Consider the following 15,394-nt stretch of genomic DNA (forward strand, 5'->3'; position numbering starts at 1 on the left):
AACTGCAGAATACTCTCCTTTTCAAGACATATGGAATATTTGCAAAAATGGCAAATCTCAAGAGATTTCAAGAGCCTGAAATCATATAGAATACGTTCCTTAGCCACAATACAAATAAGCTGGAAATCAATAACAAAATGATAACTTCAAAGTCCTATAGATTTGGAAATTAAGAATTGTATTTTTAGATAACTCACGGATCAAAAAGAAATAATGGAAATTACAAAATATGTTTGAGCTGAGCGATAAGGAAAATATTTTTTAAAGTTGTGAAATGCAGCTAAAACAATATTTGGAGGGAAGTTTGTGGCTTTAAATGTTTTTATTAGAAAAGAGAAAACGTTGGAAGTAATGAGTAAGCAGCTACCTCAAGAAACTAGAAAATGAATAGTAAAGTAAACCAAAGAAAACCGAAGGAAGGAAAGAATAAAGGAAAGAGTGGCAAGTAATGAAGTAGTAAATATACAATAGAGAGGATCAGCATGAACAAAAATTATTTCTGTGAAAAGACTAATAGGTCTGCCAACCCTCTGGCGAAAGTGATCGAGAAAAAGAGAGCGCAAATAACTAAAGTCAGAATGAAGAGGACATAACTAAAGATTCTGTAGACATTTTCTAAAAAGAAAAGAGGAAAGAACATTATGAATAACTTGATTATAATAGATTGAAAGTTTAAATGAAAGGGGAAAATTTCCTAGAAAAAAAAAATACAACAAGCCGAAACTGCCTGGAGAAGAGAAAAACTGAGGGGGCGCCGCCCCTGCTCCTAGGACCCAGCAAGGGAGCTGACACCCGGCGCGGGCTCTTCCAGCTCCTCAGCCCCGGTGCCGGCCTTAGCGCGGGGCAGGGTCCGGGAAGCCCCCGGCTGTGCTCGGCGTTAACCCTTGGATTTTTGTGCCATAGGAGGGTCCTGCCGCAGCCCTGGAGCGGGCGCTGCCTTGGGCAGTTGGAGGTGGTGGCTCTGTACCCTCTGGTATGAGACTGTTTCAGTACTTTAGCAACCCGCACGGCTGTCCCGGGGCGCCCTCTGACCGTCAGCCCGCCCCTCCACCAGGAACGCAGCTGAATCCCTCATCGGAAACGTTCCCACAAAGAAAACTCGGGCCCACAGGGCTTCGCCTCTGAGTTATGATCAAATGTTTAAAGAAGAAACAAGTCCCATCTTATCCCAACTTTTCCACGTGATAGGAAAAGAGGGGATACTCCCCAAATCTTTTTATGACAAGGACAGTACAAGAAAAGAATATTACAGGCCAATGTCACCCGTGAATATAGATACAAAACTCCTAAACAAAACATTAGCGAAACAAACCCGGCAGTGTCATGCATCATGACCACATGGTGTCCACTCCTGAGCTGCAGCTGGTGTAGCACTTGAACATCAGTTAATAGGATTCACCACGTTCAAAGACTGAAAGAGAAAGACATCTATATGAGCAACTCAATGGATGCAGGAAAAGATCAAGTTCACCATCTATTTATATTTCAAATCTCATGGCAAATTAGAATACAAGTAATGTCTTTATTCTGATCAAGATCTGTACAAAAAAAACCACTATAGCAAACATCCCAATTAATGGTGAAGTATGGAAAGCATTCCCCTTGAGATTATAACAACAAGGCAAGAATGGCTGCTATGCCTGTTTATATTAAATATTGCACTGGAAAATAAAAAATAAAAAACAAAAGAAATTTTAAAATATTATGCTCTATATCTTCTCCCTTTGTTGCCTAATAGCCACATGTAACTACTGAACACTTAAAATGTGACTAGTCCAAATCGAGATGTAGTGTAAGGATACAATATACACCAGGTTTCAAAAACTTAGCACAAAGAAAAAAACTATTGTAAACTATCTCATTAATAATTTCTGTTGATTACATGTTGAAATAATATTGTAGTATATTCGGTTAAATACAATGTATTATTAAAATTAATTTCACATGCTTTTAATTTTTTAATGTGGCCATAGAAATTTTTGTATTATATATATGGCTTACTTTATGACAGATTTCTATTAGATGATGCTGTCTTAAAAGTAAGTATGGCAACAAGATGAAATAAAAGGTAAGAGAATTAGCAATGAAGGGGAAAAAACTGTTATTATTTTCAGGTCTTATATAGAAAATCCAAAAACTCCCTCAGATTACTTATTAGAATTAAGAAGAGAATTTAGCAAAACTGCTGGATAAAAAAAACTTAGTACGTACAAATCTATTGTTTTGTGTTTCCATACATTGGCAATAAACATTATAAAATGAAATAAAATAAGATATAATTTATAATAGAATAAAAGAATAGATATATAGTATTTAGGAATAAATCTAATGAAAAAGGAGCAAGGCCCTTCTGGAATAAAATGTTATTTAGTGACAGCAAAAAAAGATCTAAAAATGGAGAGTTAAGCCATGTCAGTGGATTGAAAGACTCCATACTATAACAATGTTCTCTCCAAATTTGTCTGTAGAATCCAGGCAATCCTAATCAAAATCACCACGGGTATTTTTTGGGAACTTGATAAGCTATGTGTAAAATTTATATGCAAAGGACTAAAACTAACCAAGACATTCTTGAAAAAGGAGCAGGGAGAGGTGTCCCTAGCAGATAGATACCAAGACATAAAACTGCAGCAAGTAAGTCAGTGTGCTAGTGACATGAGACTAGACAAATAGTCCAAATGGAACAAAAATGAAAGTCCAGAAATAAATAAGTAGATAGGTATATGAATACACACGCATGTGCGTCCACCTGAGAGACTGCGGGTCAGTGAGTACAGGATGAACTTTTCAATAAATAGTGCTGGGATTATGAGTTATCCATATGGGGGAAAATGAAATTAGACCTCCGCCCTCACAAAAATTAACTCCATTTAACCTAAATGTAAAAAGCAAAACTCCGAAGCTTTAGAAGATGATATTTTAAAATATCTTTATGATCATGAGGTAGGGAGTGTGTTCTAAATTCAACAGCATTACAATTAGGAACATTCTTTATCAAAAGACTATAAAGCAAAGAAATAAAATACTTAAAGCACTCATAATTTGACAAAGTAAGATATGTAAAGAATTCCTATGAATGAATAAGGAAGGTAGACAGCCAACCGGAGCAAAAATGCAGGGGTGGAGAAGAGGAGGAAAGACTTGAACAGGCACCTCCAGAGGAGCCGGGAGTGACGGGTAAACATAAGAACCCTGCCCAATCTCATGAATAATGCAAATAAAACCCACAAGGATCCAACACCCACTCCTGGTTAGCAAAAATTTAAAAGTGTGACAATAGCAGGTACTGTCAAGAATGTGAACTCTCATACTCTGCTGGCGAGAATATGAGTTGATTCAACCACTTCAGAAGTCAGTTCGTCGTAACTGAGTACATTTTAAACCTGTCATAATCTGTCAGCAAATTTGCCTCCTTGGAGCAATTCTTGCACATGTACACCAGAGAACACCTTTTAAAATGTTCATAGCCGTAGTATTTGTAATAGCTTGAAAGTGGAAATAATCCCAATGGAGTCTGGAAGGGCAACATCTAGAATATTCGTACATTGGATTATCATCCAACATTGAAAATTGATACACATCAACTTGAAAGAATCTTTCAAAATTATGTTGTACAAAAGAAATAAGAATATTACAAACCATATGGTGCTATACAGCTCAAAGCCAGGTAAAGCTAAACACTATTTTGTAGAGGGATGCACAGTAAAAAACAAAAAACAAAAAATAACTAAAGAGAACACAAGGAAGTGATTATCGCAGGGATCAGAACAATGATTTCCCCGTGGAGAGCGAGGCAAGCCTGAACACAGAAGAACACAGAGTCCGGGCCGTGTATCTTTTCTTAATTTGGAATTTGGTTATATGGATGTTAGCTTTATTATTATTCTTTGAATATTCATATGTTTTTTGCAATTTTATGTTTGTACTTATCAAAATCAAAAAATTTTTTAATTTAAAAGAAATAACTTTTTCAAATAAATTTTATTGATACATATTAATAAAACATAAAGCCATCCAAAGTGTATAGTCCATGGTTTTCAGTATAATCACACAGTTGTGCATTCATCACTTCAATCATTTTAGAGCATTTTCATTCAAATAATAATAAACAAAAACCAAACAAAACTTATTACCTCTCAATCTCTCTATGCTTCTCCTTCTGTTCATACCTGCTCTTCTGTTTCCTTCTCTCTAGTATATTTGTACTTATATTTTGTAAAAAATCTTATATGTGCAATATAACGCATATTTGTATTTTACATGAGGTTTCACTATACTCTACAGTCCCATGTTACAATTTTTAGCTTTCCTTCTAGTAATATACATGTCCTTAAACTTTCCTTCAGACCCCTGTCATGCCCATATAATAGCTCTCACCATTTCCATTCATTTACAAAGATTTACAAACAACCTTTTAACCAATTCTGCACAAATTAACCCCCAGCTTCCATTTTCTACCCTCATTCTATTTTTCTGGTGACCTGTATTCTAATTATTAACACCATGAGTTTACATAATACATTTAGTTCATAATAGCACAATCATACAGTATTTGTCCTTTTGTGTCTGGCTTTCTTCAATCAACATAATGTCCTCCAGGCTCATCCATGTTGTCACGTGCTTCACGACTTCATTCCTTCTTACCATTGTATAATATCCCATTGTATATATACACAAAATTTTTTTATCCATTCATCAGCCGATGGATACCTGAGTTGTCTTCCAACTTTTGGCAATTGTGAATAATGCCGCTGTGAACATCAGTGTGCAGATGTCTGTTCACATCACTACTCTCACTTCTTTTGGGTATGTACCCAGTAGTGTATCGCAGGGTCACGTGGTAAGTCTATATTCAACTTCCTTAGGAACTGCCAAACAGTCTTCCACTGTACCATTCTGCATTCCCACCAACAGTGACTAAGTGTTCCTATCTCTCCAGGTTCTCTCCAACATTTAGAGACTTCCAACTTTTTAATAGTGGCCATTCTAAAAGTGTGAAGTAACATCTCATTGTAGTTTTGATTTGCATTTCCCTATTTGCTTGTGATATTGAACATTTTTTCATGAGTTTTTTCATCATTTGGGGTATTTCTTCTTTGGATAGTTGCCTTTTCAAGTTTTTTGCCCATATTTTAATTGGGTCATTTGTCTTTTTATTGTTGAGTTGTATGATCTCTTTATATATCATGGATATTGAACTCTTATCAGATATGAGATTGCCAAATATTTTTTCCCATCAAGTTGCCTGCCTTTTCACTCTTTTGACAAAGTCCTTTGAGGTGCAAAAGTGTTTAATTCTGAGGAAGTCCCATTTATCTATTTTTTTTCTTTTGTTGCTCTTGCTTTGGGTGTAAGGTTTAAGACCATACTGCCTATCACAGGATCTTGAAGATGTTTTCCTATGTTTTCTTCCAGGATTTATGGTTATCACTTTTATATTAAGGTCTTTGATCCATTTGTAGCTAATTTTTGTATAAGGTGTGAGATAGAATTTCTTTCTTTTGGATATAGATATCCAGTTCTCCCAGCATCATTTGTTGAATGGACTGTTCTGGCCCAGCTGGGAGGGCTTGACCACCTTGTCAGAAATCATTTGATTATAGATATGAGGGTCTATTTCTGCATTCTCGATTCTGTTCCATTGGTCAATCTGTCTGTCTTTACCCCAGTACCATGCTGTTTTTAACCACTATAGCTAAGAAATATGCTTTAAAATAAGGAAGTGAGAGTCCTCCAGCTTCATTCTTCCTTAAAGACATTTTTGGCTATTCAGGACCCCTTACCCTTCCAAATCAATTTGATTATTGGCTTTTCCATTTCTGCAAAAAAGACTGTTGGGATTTTTATTGGGATTGCGTTGAATCTGTAAATCAGTTTGGATAGAACTGACATCTTAATGATATTTAGTCTTCCAATTCATGAGCAAGGAATGTCCTTCCATTTACTTAAGTCTTCTTTGGTTTAAAAAATAGTTTTGAAAATGTTATTAAGGGGAGCAAATGTGGCTCAAGTGGTTGAATGCCTGCTTCAAACATGGGAGTTTCTGGGTTCCATCCCAGGTGCCTCCAAAAAAACAAATAAACAAGCAAACACATGAAAAAAAACAACGCAGGGATGCCAATTGTGGCTCAGTGGTTGAGCACTGACTTCCCACATACAAGGTCCCGAATTCAATCCCCAGCCTAGAAACTAAAAAATAAAATAAAATAATGTAATTGGGGTTAGACTAAGCAGCACACTTTAGGCTATGTGAGGAATTTTTCCTTACCCTGGAAGTACGAGATAAATGGGAGAAAACTGGAGCTGCAAGAGAAATATTAAAATTAATAGAAGAAGAAGAAAAAAAACTGACTCGAAAGAAAGTAAATATAATTCAAGTTATAGACAGTAACTTTGGGGTGAAAGCTCCTCAGAGATATTTTAGGAGATAACACATCCACAAAACAAGAACAAGAAGCTTTGAGGAAGGAGCAATTAGAAAGCAAAAAGAGAATTCTTGAACACTAAAAATAATGCTGACTTTGAAAGAAATTAATAGAAAGCATCTTAGTTCGTTGAGTCTGCTAAGACCACACACTCTTTGGCTTAAACTACAGGAAGTTATTGGCCCCCGGTTTTGGAGGCTAGAAGTCCCAAATCAGGATGCCAGCAGGGCATTCCTTCTCCCACAGTCGGTAGCTGTTTGCCACAACCCTTAGCCTCCTTAGCTGGGCTCTCTGCCTCTGGCACGTGGCCATCTGCTTCGTTCTCTGGCTTCTTCTGAATCGGGCTGCTACCGACCATGTCTGAATTTCCTCTGCCTCCTAAGGAGTCCAGTCATATGGTTTAAGGCCCAACTTGATCTGGCCTCATCTGAGCAGGGTCTTTGAAGTCCCAATTCACAAATGAGTCCCTAACTGAACTCATAATAACATCTTCAAAGGTCCTATTTACAAATGGGTTCACACCCACAGGAATGTGAATTAAGACTTTTTTTTTAAGATTTATTTTTTATTTATTTCTCTCCCCTCTCCCAGACCTGCCCCCCCCCCCCCCGGTGTCTGCTCTCTGTGTCCATTTGCTGTGTGTTCTTCTGTGTCCACTTGTATTCTTATCAGTGGAACCCGGAATCTGTGTCTCTTTTTTGTTGCGTCATCTTGCCGCGTCAGCTCTCCGTGTGTGCGGTGCCACTCCTGGGCAGGCTGCAGTTTTCTCATGCGGGGTGGCTCTCCTTACGGCACACACTCCTTGGGCGTGGGGCTCCCCTACGCGTGGCACGGCACTCCTTGTGCATATCAGCACTGCCTGCGGGCCAGCTCCATACAGGTCAGGAGGCCCTGGGTTTGAACCCTGGACCTCCCATGTGGTAGGCAGATGCTCTATCAGGTGAACCAAATCCACTTCCCTGAATTAAGACTTGAGCATGTTTAGTGGATCCTGGAACACAGAACAAAAAGATGGAGAATATGAAAAAAAAGGTAAGAGCTATAAAGGATCCATCCAGAAGGTTCAATATCTGTATCAGCTGTTCCAGAAAGAGAATGTAGGGGAACAAAAGGGAGGAAATTATCAAATAGAAAAAAATTAAAATGAAATGGTCCATCAAACGATAGTAGGATGGATTTTTAAAAGACTGGTAACTTTACATACTAAGAAATATCTGAGCAACATAGATTAAAAGAATATTAATTTTAAAGCTTCCTTTTTGTTTTTTTAAAGATTACAAAGAAAGGAACATGAACAAGTCTGGAATCAGCAATAATGGAGACCAAAAGATAGCAAAGAAAGGTCTTCGAATTCTGAGGGAAGATTACTTTGAACCAATATCATATCCCTCCTGGGTCCATTAAAAATGTTCTCAGTAATAGAAAACACAATTTAAACAAATAGGAGGCTAGTTCTCTCATCTAATGACAAATCTTTAAGAAGCATTGCTCCTTGCTCTGTGCCTCAGAGGCATTCAGGTTAGCATCTCTGTGATTCCACAGGCCTTTATCTTGTATTTGTTGCCACATGGTCACAAGATAACAGCTCCAGCTCCAGACATCACATTCATGTTCACTGTAAGAAGAAAGAAGGCTGGTGTCAGGTGTATCTGTTCCCTTTTGTCAGTAGAGCAAAGCTTCTTACCTAGGAAACCCAGGCAAATTTCTGCTTACGGTTCTGTGGCCTGAAGTGTGTCACAGAACTCTTCCTGGCTACCAAGGACCCTGAGAAATCAAGTACCTTGCAGCCCACGGACAGGAAAACGGTTCTGTTAGCAAGAAAGAAGTGGGGGATGGATCTTGGGTAGACAACTGGCACATTGGCCTCACTAGCCAAACTCAAATGTGAAGTCAAAAGAAAGTCATTTTTCAGACATGCAAGAACTCTGAAAATGTACCACCCGAACACCCTTTGTTAGGAATCTGAGAATCTACATCAGCAAGAATGGTGCTGGTTAACTCAGGATAAGGAATGCAAGCTATTTGACCACACATACACGCACACAAAGTCTCAGCAGTTACATGCACAGAAGGTCTATTTCCTGATTACCTTCTAGTCCAGACCAGGTTTATGGCAAGGAGTGGGCAGGGGTTGAGGCTGCTTCCTAAAAGAAAAGTGCAGAAAGTAAGAAACAAAGGGATATATCCAGGGGTCCAGTAGAAAGGAATCTCAGGCAGCTACCAGTGTGGCAACCCTGGGAAGTGATCTTCTCATCTCCTTGGATAGAAACCCAGGAGTGGAGACACTGGGTAGTTTGCTCAGTGTATGTCTGACATTTTAAGAAACGACCAGGTTTTTCTAAAGTCGCTGGACTATTTCACATCCCCCCTACGCTGTTTGAGGGTTCTAGCTGCTCCATCCCTTCCCAACACTTGGTATCGTCAGACTTTTCAGCTTAAACTGTTCACTGCTTGTGTCCAACTGAGTGTAGAGAATTTGTATTTCTCCAGTGACTAATGATGTTGAGCATCTTTTCTTGTACTTATTGGCCATTCATCCAGGCTCTTTGGTGGCTATTTGCCCATTTTTTATTGCCTTGTTTTATTTATTCTTAAGTTGTAAGAAGTCTCTCATATTATTTATCTATTCCAAGTCCTCTATCAGATATATGTTTTGAAAATACTTTCCCCCAGAAAAAGCTTGTCTTTTCATCTTCTTAAGGGTGTCTTCAAAAAACAAAAGCAGAGCAGGTGGAGGGGTGATACGTGAGACCCCTGTGTGATATTATGTATGTTTATTTTGTAAATTTGCAATCTTTACTACACACTCACTGTTTATGTGTGTTCATGTATGAATGATATACTTCAATTAAAAAAACAAAAGCTCTTACATTTAGGTATTTGACCCATTTCAAGATAATTTTTGTAAATGATAAAAGTATCAATGTTCATTTTTTTTCATGTGTTTACCAGTGGTTTCACCACCTTTCATTGAAAAGATGGTCCTGTCCCCATTGAATTTTCTTAGTGCCTTTACCAAAAATTAGTTGACCCTATATATACAGTTCCATTTCTGAACTCTCAGTTCTATTCCATTGATCTAAATGTCTAACCCCATGCCAGTATCACACTATTTTAATTACTGTTGCTTTATAATCAGTCTTAAAATCAGGTAGTGTAAGTCCTCTAACTTTGTTCTTTGTTTTCAAAATTATTTTGGCTTTTTTAGGTCCTTTGCATTTCCATACAAATTTTAACATCGGCTTATCAATTTATACCCAAAAAAGACTGTTGGGATTTTCTTATGGGGCTGAATCTATAGATTGATTTGGAAACAACTGACAAAACTATTGAGTTTTACAATCCATGAAAATTTTATATCTCTCCACTCATTTAGATGATGTTAAATTTTTCTGAGCAATGTTTTGTAGTTTGGGAATACAGTTGTCTTTGTTAATGTTAAACCTAAGTGTTTCATTGCTATTGTAAATGTTATTTTTAAATTTCAATTTCCAATTGTTTATGACTAGTATATAGAAATAAAATTATTTTTTTATATTGTCCTAATATCCTACAACATTGCTATACTCACTTATTTGACCTATTGGTACTTTCGAAAATTTCATCCAATTTTCTACATAGACCATCATATTTCATTTCCAATCTATATGCCTTTCTTTTTCTTGCCTTATTGCACTGGCTAGGACCTCCAGCACAATGTTGAATAGAAATATTGAGAGTGTACATCCTTGCCTTTTTCCTTATCTTAGGGAAAAAGCATTCAGACATCAACCATTAATTATAATGTCAGCTATAGACTTTTTGTAGATGCCTTTATTAGATCGAGAAATTTTCCTTCCTTTCCTAGTTAGCTGAGAATTTTCATTATGACTAAGTGTTGAATTTTGTCAAGTTCTTTTTCTGCATGTATTGGAATGATCCTATGCTTTTTTCTTGTTTAGACAATTAACATGGTGAATTACTATTTTATTTTTAAATCAGTAATAAAATTAATACATCTCTAATAAGGTTTGATTTTAAAGTATTGTAAAACTATAATAAATAACCACATTGAAAATGTTCAGGACAATGGATGAACACATCAAGACACATGTGTTAAATGCTGAACACTGGGAACAAAAAGAAAATGCTGAAATTTCAGAACACTGTGGACAAAGAGAAAAATCCTACAAGCTTCCAAAAAGAAAATTTTTCAATGGGCCATATACAAAAATTATTAGCCAGAATGGTTTCACACTTCTCAGTAGTAACAGTGGAAGCAGAAAGACAATAGAGTAATGCCTCCAAAGTTTTGAAAGAAAATTATTTTCAACCTAGAATTCTATAGCCAGCCAAACTACTAATCAAATGTGAAGGGAAAGACCCAGCCAAGATGGCGGCACCTTTGGCCCGCGATGACCCATCATCCATGCCATGTTTGACATGGACAGCCTCCTTCTGGGTACGGCTATATTCAGTGGTATTTAAAGAAATACGCAATCACTATGACAAGAAATATATCTGGGATGTAAAATCCCTTGTTACAGGGAAAATGGCATTGGAAGGAGCACAGATTATAATTAAAATCTCGCAGCTACCAATCACCAAAGAGGAGCTGGTGGGAGGAAGTCCCAAGAAATCCAAACAGTTGTCCCCTCAGCGGCCCTGATGTTGAAAAACTGACTCACCATCTCTGAAAACACAACATTCTTTTTGCTTTTGCTACTAGCGCAGGGTCTGCATCATTTGAAACGAAATCAAGTAGACAAAGAGTTCTTCAGTTTGTTTCACCGTATTATTTTGGGAGAATATCCTGACGTGAAGAACGGAAAACCCAATCCTGCCACATTTCCAACTTACGCAGAGAGATTTTCTTGCAAACTGCAAAATCGAGAAGTAGCACATAAGCATTGTTAAAATAATAAAATAAGGTATTATTTATGGGAGTTTATTTGAGGAGTTTATGAATCATGAATTGGGCAGCATCCAAACCATGGATGGGGAAAGGAGGTCTGTGGAGGGGGTAGAAAGCAGGAGCTGATAGAGGGCAAAGGTGGAAGCAAGTAAGGGAATGTTCTGACCGGCTGATGCTAAGTTTCCATTTTACAGAGGGCTGGCTGTCTTAAAAGTGGGAGGCAGATGACACTGATGAGGGCGTGCTTGTCCTTTCTGAGAAACCGTCTCTACTGGGCCAAAACCCGTTTGTTACTAGGTGGTGCTTCTCTGCAGTTCAGGAGGGTACATTCTGTTTCGTTTGCTCAGAAGGCCCCTGCAGGCTGATTGATTTTTGTATTCTGGAAAATCGTTTCTCAGAAAGGGGTCTCTCCCTGCAATGCCCAACGCAAGTAGCCATTTTATTTTACTTAGCCGAATGCAATTTTCAGATATGGAGGTTTGTACCAAAAGAACCAGCTCAAAGAATGGAAGTGGTTGCCCCTGGAGATGGGTACATGGTGGTGTGGGAGATGGGAGCTGCTGTTTTCCTTGACAAGCTTTGCGGAACCGTGTGACTTTAAAATACAGACATGTATAACGTTGATAAAACGTAAATACACATGTGTGCCTTTATTAATATCTATCAGTAAAATTGATAGGAAAAAAGCAAATACCCCCAAAATGCCAGGATATAATCTGCAGGGAAAGGGAGCAGGTGGGGGGGAGGGGAGGGACGCCCCGTTAGCTGCAGGTGGCCGGGGGCAGGCTTTGGGCGGCCCCTGCGATTGCCGGGGGGTGGGAGCAGCACGGCCCAGGCTAAGACCAGGCCAGGGAACCGGGATTAGAGGGAAGCGGAGGGCGGGCTCCCTGGGGGCGGGAGGGGGGCAAGTTGGAGGCAGAGGTTTGGGAGAACGTGGGCCCTTGGGTGCGCTGGCCTCTCTTTTGGAGGGGAACCGGGAGCCATCAGAGGAGAGCCGCCTCGCCTCTGCCCGCCCCAGGGCTGGCCTCCCCGGGCGTCTTGTACAGCCCCTGGGGACCACGCGCTCAGAAGGCCCTGCGCCTGGCTTGCTGCTCTGCCGCCGCTGGCTGGAAATCCTAACGATTACTGAACAAGGTCTCGGGTTTTCCTTTTGCCCTGGGCCCTGCCAGTTCTGTGGCCGGTCCTACCTCCCCCCCATAAGGCTCTACATCACCTGTGGAGCTCTTAGGACACTATGATGCTTGAACCCCCGCCCCTTTTTGGGCTCCTGATCTCATGAGGAAGGGTCTTAGGCCTCCTCTCCCCCAGCTGTGGTCCAGGACGGGGAGCGTCAGCTCCTCCTGCAAGCTTGCCGGAAATGCAGACTCTCAGGCCCCACCCGGCCCCGCCGAGTCCAGAGCTGCGGCCGCTCGAGAACCCCAGGTGACCCGTGTGCACGTCACTTGTGAGAAGTGGGGGTGGGGGGTGGGGGGTGGAGATGGACTCTTTTCCTTTTCCTGACTTAACAGGGTGCCATGGCTGTGAATTCTACCAGTAACGGCCCCCTAGACAACTCTCCCTGGGAGCCTCACAACCTGCTCAGACTCAGCTTCTGAGACCCCCTTCTCTCCTCCTTGTCCTCTCCTCTTCCTCAGGTACCTGGCCAGGCGAACAGAGCCACCAAGCCAGATACCCACGGGGTACCCCAGACCCTCCTTCTAGCTCACCGCCCACCCGTTTCCCAATTCCATCCCCTTCTCCCAGCCCCTCTGACCGCCCTCCCACCCCCACTCCCAGACCAGGCCACCAGCGCCTCCACCCAGGCCGGCAGCCAGTGCCCCCAACACGCTCTCCCCACCGCCCTCGAGGGGTCTCCACTATTCCTTTACCTGGCATACCTGGCCACCCCCTTCTCGGCTTACTTAAACACCTTTGCCCATAGCTTTTGTTGCCCTCTTTCAGTCTTTCAAACAGAAGCTCAACCATCTCCTCTCCGGCCACGCCTCTGCCCACCTGAGCCCTCCAGCAAAAACCCCTGGGGTTCCCTCATTCACAGCCCAGATGCTGCTGTCATCCATGTGTGTCGCCCCCATCAGCTCCCCCAGGGCAGGGAGCACGCCTGTTTCGCCTCGTAGACCCCAGTGCTCTCGGAGGGGCCAGGCACTCGTCCCGGGTTCTGTGTTTGTTGAATGAATATCAGTGAGAGCCTGGCCCTGAGCAAGGCAAGGCAAGGGAGGGGAGAGGAGGAGGTGAAGAATTGGGGGAGGAGAAGGCTAGAGACGGGACTGCGTGTCAGGAGATGGGTGGGCCATAAAAGGGACAGCTCCTGATTTTAAAAAATACAGGCGAGGAACTGCTTTGGGGCGCAGTTCCCCTGGAGTCAGGGCGGTGGCGCTGGGCCCGCCTCGCTTTGACCACCAGGTGGCGCCATGCTCCCAGGTGTCTGCCCGGCGCCGACACACACCCCAGCTCCCGGGTGGACGGAGCCCCAGCAGGACCCACGGCTGCAACGCCGCAGAGCCCCTCCGGGCCAGCCTTTGGGCCCCTCGCGGCCTCAAGAGGTCTTGCCCCGACTGCTTCCCTGTGCCTGAGAGGCGGCCATTGGGGTGCTATGCATGCAGCACCGCACACCCCCACCCTCGCCCAGGGAGGGTGCCCAGACTGCTTTGGTGGCTTGGCTTGTGCCACAGCAAAATGGAAGCACAGGGCCCCGGCCGGGAGCCCTGGGTTCAAGTCCTCCCCTGACACCTAGCGGCTGTGTCGCTTGGCTACTGGGGCCTGCAGCCCCTTCTCGCAGCCCGGTTCCAAGGGCTTTGTGTTTCCAAACAGGGAATCCTCACCTTAGGGCGCAAGACCACCATTAGCCCTTTTTACAGCGGGGGTCACGGAGGTGCCGAGACCTCTCTCGTGAGCTCCTCTCAGAGATAAAGGTTTAGCTACAGGGAGGGCTTGGGGGACCCCCCAAAGATGCCCGAGATTGTGCTTCGAGAATGACCAGGAACCCGCTGGAACCCCGCTTGGGAAGGAGCTCTGCCTTTACCTGGCGAATTTAGGGGGCACCACTGTCCACTACGGGGGGAGCAGGGCCAGGTGAGAGGCAGTGAAGCAAGGGGGGCGCAGAAGAGCAGGTGGGTGGTGCCGGGAGATCCCCAGAGGGAGGGGGGCAGGCGGGGGAGGCTTGACTTTAAAGATGTCCCTGGCGCGTCCAAAGCCTCCAAATCCTGTGCGCGGTGGTGCTGGCGGCGAGCTCGAGGGCACGATGCGGGGGCAGAGCACAGGACGGAGGCCGGAGCCCCCGGGACTGCTCTGGGCCCAGGCGGCAGGGGACACCCACGGGCCGGGGAGGAGGGCTGGGATCGAGGTGCTGGAGGCCGAGGGCTTTTGTCTGTCTGTCTGTCTGTTTTAGGGCAGACACCGGAGGTGCAGTCTAGACTGATGGGGGAGGACCAGTGAAGAGGGGAGGTAGTGGGTCCAGGAGGGTCTGAGGGCAGTTGGGGCAGGGGGTGGCAGGAGGAGCTTGAGGGGGCAGAGCTGAGGGTCTCGTGGCAGGGCAGCTGATTCCAGGAAGGGGGAGCAGGGTGTCCTCATGTCCTCACACCCCTGGAAGCAGTGGCCCCTCCTCTAATTTTATGGAAGGGGAAACTGAGGCCTTGGGAGGCTAAGTGACCGCAGGCAAGTGGCAGCCGGGTCCAAGCCCGGGCCACCGGACCCCGGCACCCCCAGCGAGCTCCTGCTGTGCTCCAATTGCCAGGCCAGGGAGGGGGACCCACGAAGCTGGACCCAGCGGCTTGACCAGAGGTGCCCCCGGTTGTGGCCAGGAGACGGAGGCCAGGGGGCCAGGCGGGGAGACAGCCTGACCTCTGGACCAGGGCAGTTTCCCGCTTTCTGTTCCTCCTCTTGCCTGTTCCTGGTGGCCAGGGCGGGGGCGGCTCGGGAAGGGGCCTGGCCAGGGTGCCTCGGTCGGCCAGCGCCAGGCGGGGGCTGACCCTGTAGCCCGAGCCCCAGGAGCTGGGTGCCGCTGCAGTCCTCCTCAGACGAGCGGGGACACTGAGGCGGAGTTGCTCGCCTGAAGCCAGAGTCTTTCCAGGCAGCAGAC

The sequence above is a fragment of the Dasypus novemcinctus genome, chromosome 12 (genome assembly GCF_030445035.2).
Source record: "Dasypus novemcinctus isolate mDasNov1 chromosome 12, mDasNov1.1.hap2, whole genome shotgun sequence".
In the NCBI taxonomy this organism is placed as follows: Eukaryota; Metazoa; Chordata; class Mammalia; order Cingulata; family Dasypodidae; genus Dasypus; species Dasypus novemcinctus.